Raw genomic sequence first — 9,752 nt, forward strand, 5'->3', positions numbered from 1 at the left:
TTTATTTATTTATTTATTTATTTATTTAGAGCTAACAAGAGCGGGGGGGGGGGGACAGAGGGGGGGGAAGGGAGAATCTCAAGCAGACTCCGGGCTGAGTGTGGAGCCCCAGGTGGGGCTCCAACTCATGACCCTGAGATCAGCACAGGAGATAAAATCAAGAGTTGGTTGGTTAACTGACTGTGCCACCCAGGAGCCCCAGAAATGCTAGATTTCTGCAGGGGAAGGCAGCTACTCAGCTCAGAGCCCCAAGGAACGGTGCTTGTAGACAGAGGGCTATGACTCTAATAGCTGTTGCTATTGCCATTAGAGCAGCAGGCATCCTGAAGGCTTTTATTGCAGGGACCTGACCCTCTAGGGTAGAAGGAATCATCTGTGGCTCACTGTTTAGTATAAGGGATGAGGCAGGCTGCCAGTGGGGCCTTCCACATCCTATGTTGTTAGGAGGTGTTTCATTAGAGCACAAGGTGAAACGATCCACCTACAATTCCAGACCTTCTCCTTTGCTTCCTGCTGAGTGTCGTACAGAGCTGCCACGTGGTCTGTGGCATTCTCTGACCTCTGTGCTCCATGGCCAGTGTTATAGGATATACTCTGTAACATATGTGCTTCCGTTTGAAGATGGAAGATTGAACACATATTTGCCCTTTGACATTTCCCAAATACCCTTGGGGGAAAAAAAGATAGAAGTAGTTAACCCGTAGTGAGAAGACCAAGATAAGGGGAAAGAGAGATGGGTCACCAATGGTTAAGAAAGTTCAGTGAATTTCTAGGAGATAGAGAATGGAACTATGTGGAAGGAAGGAGGCCCAGAACATGCTATGGAAGGTAGCAGTGCAACTGGGAGCCAAGAACCTTGGAGAGGCTCCAGGTTCTGCATCAAATTGTGGGTTAAAACAGGAGTAAAGGCCACAAGTCAAAGATAATATTATGGAACAATGGCACAGGTGGGTCCCACAGTTCTGTATGTAGGCTAGGACTTACCTGTAAGCCAAACCAACCAACCAACCAACCAACCAACTAACCAACCATCCAGTCCACCAATCCCCCAACCAATCAGCAATAACAAAGGGCTGTTTTCTAAAACAATAATAAATTCTGAGAAAAAGTCAAGGTCCCAGCTGTATTAGTGCCTAGAGTAGACCCTCTTCTTTTGGCCCCTGGCTGACCTGCAGCCTGGCAGAGGCTGACCTTTCACTCATTGTAAAGCAAAACTGGCAGCTGACATATCTCATCCATTTGAAAAGACTTCCCAGTCAGAATTCCTTCAGAAAAGGAGAGAGCCTTTGAGATCTACTTATACGACACCAGAGGAAAGCCACACCAGCTACTTTGGTTTCTGCTCTCAAATATGAATTTACATTATCAGTCATAGGACAAAATAGGATGAATCATTAGTTCGGGACACAAATCAGTCACATGGAAAAGAAAGACCAAGTAACCTATATTGGCTAGGATCCATTCAACTGTGAGTAATAGAAAACCCTACTAAAATGGACTTGAGCAAGGAATATATTTATTTTCTCATATAAAGAAAAATCTGGAGATGGGAGGGTTCTTAAATGGAGTACCGCCACAATGTCATCAGGGACTTGGGATTTTCATCTTTCTGCTCCACTCTCCTCAGCATGTTAGTGATCTCTTTCCTCATGGTTATGGCTGGTGGGAGGTATTACATGAATAAAATTGCTTTTAATTTAATTTTTTTTTTACCATGTGTTGCTTATCATTAGTGATAGTACCTTTCCCATAAATGTTGAAGGAGATTTTCCCCTAGGGTCCCATTGGCTTATGAATTGGGTCTCACACCTATGCCTATAAAATCACTAGAAATGGGAAGGAGGCTGTTGTGAATGGCTTAGACCAGGGTCTCCCAACCTTGGCACTGTTGACAGTTTGGACCAGATAATTCTTTGCTATGGAGGGTTGTCCTGGACATTAGCAGCATCCCTGGCCTCTACCCACTAGATTCTAGTTGTACCTCTACCCTGTTGTGACAACCAAATATGTCTTCAGACATTGCCAAATGTCCTCTGGGGGGCAAAGCCAGTCCCATTTGAGAACCACTATCTGACAGCAATTCTCAGACCTTCGATTTTGCACCAATAGGGAGCAGACTGCAAAGTCCTGTATCATTCTAGAGGAGTGGACTCTCGATGAGTCTCAAGTAGGATATGAAAGACAATGGACAACAGTGAGTTTCCTAGAGAGCAGAATGAGGGGTAGGAGAAGGACCATTGGAGCTACATACAGAAAGCAGAGCTAAAGATCAACTTTGTTATAGTGGGATTTGATATACATAGCAAAACAATGACCTCGGCACACCTCCCGTTCTGCCATTTTCCAGATGGGTGGTATTTGTCCTATGTTGTCCTGTTTTTTGGTTTGCTGGTTTTGTTTTTGTTTTTCAGTTACTCTGTTTCTTCTCCTCCATTGTATATCAGATGTATTGTCTTTTAGCATAGACTATGTGACCCCAAGGAGAACCATCTACAAGGAGAACTTCAAGCTTGATGCAGCATCTGAATGAGACTCTGTGTGTGTCTCCCTTGGTGAAGGGATGAGTGTGTTCTGCTAGTGTATGTGGATATTGACAAGCCAAAGGGAGGACTTTGGCGGATGCTGTAAATTGGATTACTCAACACCTATTTCCAACCTCCTTTACTTTATAGACTTTAGATAGAGGTTGTAAATGTACATACTTACCCAGTCACCCACACAACTAGTGGTAGCCACATGACACAGCTCTGATCAGTAAGACATAAACAGAAGTTTATGGAGGGGACTGTTCTGGGGAAGCATTTGCTTTGTTGATAAAGGAAACAGATGCAGATGGTCCCAGCCCCTTCTCCTTTCCACTTCCTCCTGCCTGGATCCCAAATGTGATTCCTGGCTCTGCAATCATGTGCAGCCATAGGACAGCAAGCCAACATGCTTAGAATGGCATGATGGGAAAACAGAGTCTGGATTTTCTATGATCTCATTACTACTGTATCAGTTCTGACTTATCTTCTGTGAACTTACTGATAATTGAGTGATTTATAAGTCAGATATTTGAGTCATTATCAGTCAGGTGTTCTGTCATTTGAAACTGAACAACAACTGATTAATAACATAAAAGAAAGTCAAGTGAAGGAGAAAGGGTGGAATGAAGGAGAGGGATGCTAATAGCTTCATCTTCTATACGGTGGAATTGAAATGCTGTGACTTCTGTATTTGGAACCTGGTCCATGATAATATTTGGTAATTCCCTATCTACCCTCACTTTTTTTTTTTACTCCTTTGGTTTTTAATCTCAAGATATTTTCCCTATTAAATATGGTATATTTGGCTGAGGCATTCTGGGCTTATTACCTGGAGGAAGGCTGACATAGCCACATGCATCAATCAAGTTCTTGGCTTTTGAGATTCTAAGTATGCTTTTGAAATTCATTTTTTTGAAACCCAAAGATTTTCAATTTGTAAGAGCCAGGCATCTTGAGAAAGAATATGTCATTAAATTGCAGAAGCTAGGTTTTAAGTATAAAAAAAAAAAAGTCCCTGACGGAATCAGGACATAAAGGAATGTGTGCCTGAAGTGAGGGAGAAGGCCAGAGGTTTAGGGAGTTAGGAGGAAATCAAGTACTCAGGAAGTCACCTGTGCTCTGCCCAGCACTCTTCACCCCAGTCCTGGGGCTTGAAAATGTAAGAGTAAAAAGGAGCAAAGCATTCCTTTCTCCATTTAACTCCTGGAAGGCAGCAAGCCCAACAGCAAACTTCACAGAAGTACCCTCAGTGCCTAACTGAAAGATGCCTTCGCCATACAATGGGAATCATAGTGGGGGCAGGGCAAGGCAGAGTGTTACACAACCTTGCTGAGTTTGCTCTGTCCCCATGCATCATAGAGTCAGAAAATTGCTCATGGCCCAAAAGAGGGTCAGAAAAATGTTAGGATGGCTAATGGATCTAAAGGATCTCTTATCAGAACACAGATATACAATCCGTGTGAGCTAGTAATCATAGGTCAGGCTGGTGCCTGGATCAGCTCAATGGATGTCAAAAGAGATGCTGATGACCAAAATCAGGAGATGCCAAGGAGGACTTACTCCTTGTGTGCATGCACCTCCTCCTTGGAGTAAGTCCTCCTTGGTCTTAGGCCTCTTACTTAGTCCTCTGGGAGGACCTACTCCCAGAGCTCTGACACCACACAAACACCTCGGAAACAACCTGCACTCCCATGAACGTAGGGTAGGTAGGAATGAGATCTGACAACATAAGAGCTTACATGTAAAATGACCAAGTTTGCTTGGAATTGGTAATGATTAAGGTTTCTGCCAGCTGGTGCAGTGGGATCTTTTAGTTATAGAATGAAGTTAGTCCTTTTTATGCCCAAGAACATGGCTTGAGAAAATTGCAATTGCTACATAAGAAACTGAGGCATAAGGGGCGCCTGGGTGGCACAGCGGTTAAGCGTCTGCCTTCAGCTCAGGGCGTGATCCCGGCATTATGGGATCGAGCCCCACATCAGGCTCCTCTGCTATGAGCCTGCTTCTTCCTCTCCCACTCCCCCTGCTTGTGTCCCCTCTCTCGCTGGCTGTCTCTATCTCTGTCGAATAAAGAAATTAAAAAATCTTAAAAAAAAAAGAAACTGAGGCATAAGAATATTATTTAAAGTAATTAAAGATAAACAAGTAAATAAAAATGATGATACATAAAATACTATAAGAAAGAAGTGGGAGAGAAGAGAGAATGGTGTAAAAGTTAATCAAAACCTCATCTTTCATTTCTGGAAGACCATAGGCTACATAAAAATTTGGTTCATTCAGAAATCTTATATTCATGTTGTTTAGTATTTTGAAGGTAACAAGTGTAAGAATAAAAAAAAAAAAAAGAATCCATTTGGAGGTTGTTTCCTGGGAGAGGGACTGGGGTTAAGCAGGAGACTTTCTTTTCATCATTAATTGTGCTTTACTTTTTGCATTTTTATTCTTACTTTGATATAAATTAAACTAGATAAAAAATAATCATGAACCTGTCTGTGTTTCTGCTATATGCTATAGTGTTATATGCTAATAGAATATATATACGAAAGATAAAAGCAGCATAAGGAGTATAGTCAATGGTATTGTAATAGCGTTGTATGGTGACAGATGGTAGCTACACTTATGGTGAGGTTATCATAACGCACAGAGAAGTTGAATCACTATGCTGCACACCTGAAACTAATGTCAACTCTACTCAAATAAAAAAAAATAAATAAAAAATAAAGATAAAAGTACCCTTAAGTTTTCTAAGAATATGGAATATCATGCGCTAGAAAATGGCTTTGTAGAGCCCTGTAAGAATTCCTAGACTCTATGGGTAAATATGGCAACCACAGGCCATGAGGAAATGGATACTGTGGGTCAAGAAAGAGAAGAGGGCAAATATGTGTGAAGCTTAGATAGGAGACTCTTCAAAACAGTTATTGTGAGAGAGATTGTATCAAAAGTTGTGTCCTAGCGGTTGGAGCTGTGAGGTAACAAATGTGGAATTTGAATGGTCTTGTGTGACATGTACTAGGAGCGGTTTTTAAGGCATAGATATACGCATGTGTGTACATGCACCTACACACACACGCACAAACACTCATACTGGGTTTAGCTTGTGCTCTAACCTACTAATCATCTTTTTCTCACTTGGCCTTCAGATCCGATCCTGGGAGCCCAATTAGAGGCCTTAGAAATAAGTCTGTGACACTCTCTGATCTCCCTCCTTCCTCCATGGCCCCACACAGACAGAGGGCTGACAGACAGTAGCTACGGGGTCAGGACTGAGATCAGTGGTCATTTGACCCACGCCGAAATATGCAGTTCCTGGAACAAAGGCCTGAGACTTCATGGGGGTCTAGGAAACAGACCAGCAATTCCTTGTAGTGTTCAGCACATGACCCCTGTACAATCACATCAAAACCACTCCTTTTTTTTTTTTTTTTTCAGTTTGGGTAACTTCTGTACCAATAACTCTGGCGAATAGCCTTCATTATTATTTTTGGGCTGATGGAGCTGTAAAAGTAGAGAAACATTCTGGGTTAGGTGAATTAGTGACGTGGATGGCGTCCGCTAATTGCTTCTTCAGGCAATACGTGCAAAGTAGCATCTTCAGCATGCTACCAAGTTCATTTTCATAGGGTCTGAAGAGGCAAGTAAGGGTTATATGTATTTGGATCCCAAATCAGTTCAAGTTGATTTATGGCTGGTAACAACAATTAGTGGGACTAATTAAAATTTTCAGCCTGACAAACTTCCTGAAAGTATTTGCAGAAACTCTTGAAAATCAGAGAATGAGCCAAGATTTGTTTTTTTAAAATTGATTTCAATTTGTGACACCAAGGGTATAATCATGCTGTTCACAACTATATTATGGTCCCACCAAAGAAAAATTCTATTCATGTGGCTACAGAGAGGTGAATGGGAACTTCTGACCTCTTAACAGTGCAATTTTGCTTTCCCAATAACAGCATCCTGGAAGCACTGGGGTAGATTGCTTTCGCTAGAATGCAATACCTGAAAACTGGCCTTTGCTTTCTGGCCATTCATTTGACCACCTAGGAGAGGGCTTATTCACAGCTGACAATACAGAAAGAGATTTAATCAAAATCAAGCTCCATACACATATTTTATACCTACAACAGGGTGCTTTGGTTGAAATTCAACCCTAGGATTTTTGAAGTCTTGATGTGTAGGAGTTCGAAAACCTGTCATTTAAAAACCACCAGCAGCTGTCTAGTTCAGTGGAGGCGTCAGAGCTCCTTTCTGAACAAGATGGTTCTTTTGTTCTGGGTGAACCACCTGAATGGGCTGCCTAGTCAACTAAGGGCAAATACACCTAACCCTCTTCTATCAATTCGGATTCTTTCCTGAAACCCCCCTGCCATTACACGAAAACCTGCTACATGGAAAATATTTCCATTAGTTGTAATGAATTCTGTCCTCACCCATGGTTCTCAAACAATTTCATCAGAGAGAGAAATATGTCAATTGGGTAATGAAAATAAGATTCAATAGTTAATGAACGACAATTGTAAAATACATAGAGTTTGACACAAAATGTAATGTAATGGAGGTTTATTGCACTTTTTCTTCCTACACTATTTTCTTCACCAATTTTTCAACCATTTTAGGCTCATGGTTGTCTGGATCTCAAACCACATTTAAAAATAAATTTAAGTACAGGTGAATATCTTTAGGGAGAAATAAAGGCTAAACATGAGAGCACTTTGAAAGACATGGAAGTATATAAGACAGACTGAAGATGAGCACATGCCACCTTTCCATTTTTTTGCTCCGTGTAGGCACACAAAGTAAAGGATCCAAATGTGTGTGCAATTCAGAGTTGTTCCGGATAATATTCTCTAACCAGAAGCTATTGGCCTAAGTAAATTAGTGAATGTGTCTTTGCCTGAAAGTATAATTTCAAAATATCACTTCTTACGGCTTATTTATTTAGTGTGTTTTGGGATACAAAGTCGTTATGCTGAAAAAAGAGTGTGGTAGGCAGTATAATAGACCCCCAAAGATATTTAAACGCTAATCCCCCAAATCTGTGAGTATATTGCCTTACAAGGCAAGAGATTTGCAGATGTGATGACATTAAGGATCTTGAAATGGGAGGATTGCTCTGGATTATCTCGGTGGGCCAGTTATGATCATGACAGTCCCTATGGGGTGGGGGGGTAGGAGAAGAAGTGTGATGATGGAAGCAGAGGTCAGAGCGATGCAAGGAAGGAACCACCAGACAAGGTGCAGACCAGTGGCCTCTAGAGGCGAAAAGGCAGGGGAACGGAATCCCCTAAAGCCTCCAACAGGAGCATAGTACTGCTATTCTATTTTAGATTTCTTGCCTTAAAAGTTGTAAGATAATGAGCAACCTAAGTGTCCGTCAGTGGATGAATGGAAGAAGAAGATGTGGTATATCTAAACGATTCAGCCAGGAGAAAGAAGGAAATTCTGCCATTTGCAATAACATGGACCTTGAGGGCATTGCACTGAGTGAAATAAGCCAGAGAAAGGCAAATACTGCATGTTATCACTTATAGGTGGAATCAAAAGAAAAAAAAAAGTCAAACTCAGATACAGAGAGTAGAAAAATGGGGGGCTGAAAAAGCCAGGGGCTGGAGGGTGGGGAAAATAGGGAGATGTTGGTGAAAGGGTACGAACTTTCAGCTATAGTAGTCAGATTTTAAGAATTGGTTATTGTTGTACACTAGGTCTGAGGATTATCTTTCATTTAAAAAATTTCTAGTTGAACAAACAGGATCAGGTAGGATGATTACTTTCCTGAACAACCAGAAATTTTAAAAATGATTTTGGAAGCTATTCTCAATAGCTTTTTCTGGGCTTGATACAACGTGGTCTTGATGAGTATCAGCGTATCCAAACTAGTTCAGCAAACCTTTAGTGAATATTTGCACTATTTTCTCTTTCAAAATTCTGTCTCAGGAAATTCATGGGAACGTTTTTTCCCATTGCACAAATCGATCTCATTAAAAGATGTCTGTTAAAAAGCTGCTATGTGAGGTACTATGAGATCCACTGCTGCAACTTTAAACCTGGCCCAAGAAGAAGATACCATACGTCTAGTATGAGGGAGAAGAATTTATTGCTGGAGTCAGAAAACCAAACTCAGATAGGCTTAAACAAATTTAGAAATTTATTGACTTAACTGAAAAGTATAAAATTAGGCCTGGCTCTAAGCACTGTCTTCCCAGAGTTCCAAAATATCACATTTTCTTCATGATTCTTTTAGTTGTCCCTCCTCTTTGCGCCAGATTTATCTTCAGGCTGGCTCCCCTCATGTTAGCAAAATGACTTCTACAATTCTAGACCTCACACCCTCAGCACACCATCTGAGAAAAGAGAGAATATGTCTTCTTGGAGTTCCTTTGGAAGATAAGGGAGACTTCTGTTCTCAAAGCCCCAACAAATAGCTCTTATGCCTTGTGGCCCTTAATGGTATCATATCTTTTTTTGTAAACAAAATAGGAAGACTCCGGGATGGGGGTTAGGGTGGGACTAATGGATCATTTATGTTCCACTTGACAACAAAAGAGGAATAAATTCCACCCAAGTCACATGGCTGAGAATTGAACAGGAGTAATCATCCAAGGAAAAATGTGGGGGCTGCTGGAGGAAAGAGTCCACAGGGTAGAGTAAACAAAATGCAGTTAGATAAGCACAAAGTGCTATGATGCTATGGTATCAAAAAGAGAAAGGCTCAATCTTTTGTCAGGCTGGGGAGATAAGAAAAGATTTCATTAAATAGTTGTGGTTTGCCTATTGATTCCTACTTATCCTTAAAGGTCCATCTCAGAGAGGGGAAAAAAGACATCCTTTGAAGTAGGAACACAGCAGCAAAAGGAAGGAGGCAGAAAACTGTAGGGTTGTGTTATGGTGACAGTAATTAATGCAGCATGACTACAATACAAAACATGGAAAGTCAGCTGAAAAGGGAAGCTGGAGCCTTATTGTGTAGGACTTCCCTTGAATTCCAGCAGGAGGAGTCCTATTTAATTTAGAAACCAAAGGGGAGCCATTGACCGGTTTTGAATAGGGGAAAGATAGAACCAAATATGCCTGCTGGAAATATTAATCTGCCAGGAGTGAATTGGATGAACTGCAGCAGAGAGAGTCACAATTCATGGAGAGCAGTTAGGAGGCTCTTGTAGTATTCTGATGAAAATGAAGTAGGGTGGTATCTACGGAATGGGAAGAGATGGTGGGCCTGAGACACTC

The sequence above is a fragment of the Ailuropoda melanoleuca genome, chromosome 3 (assembly GCF_002007445.2).
Source record: "Ailuropoda melanoleuca isolate Jingjing chromosome 3, ASM200744v2, whole genome shotgun sequence".
NCBI classification, from domain to species: Eukaryota; Metazoa; Chordata; class Mammalia; order Carnivora; family Ursidae; genus Ailuropoda; species Ailuropoda melanoleuca.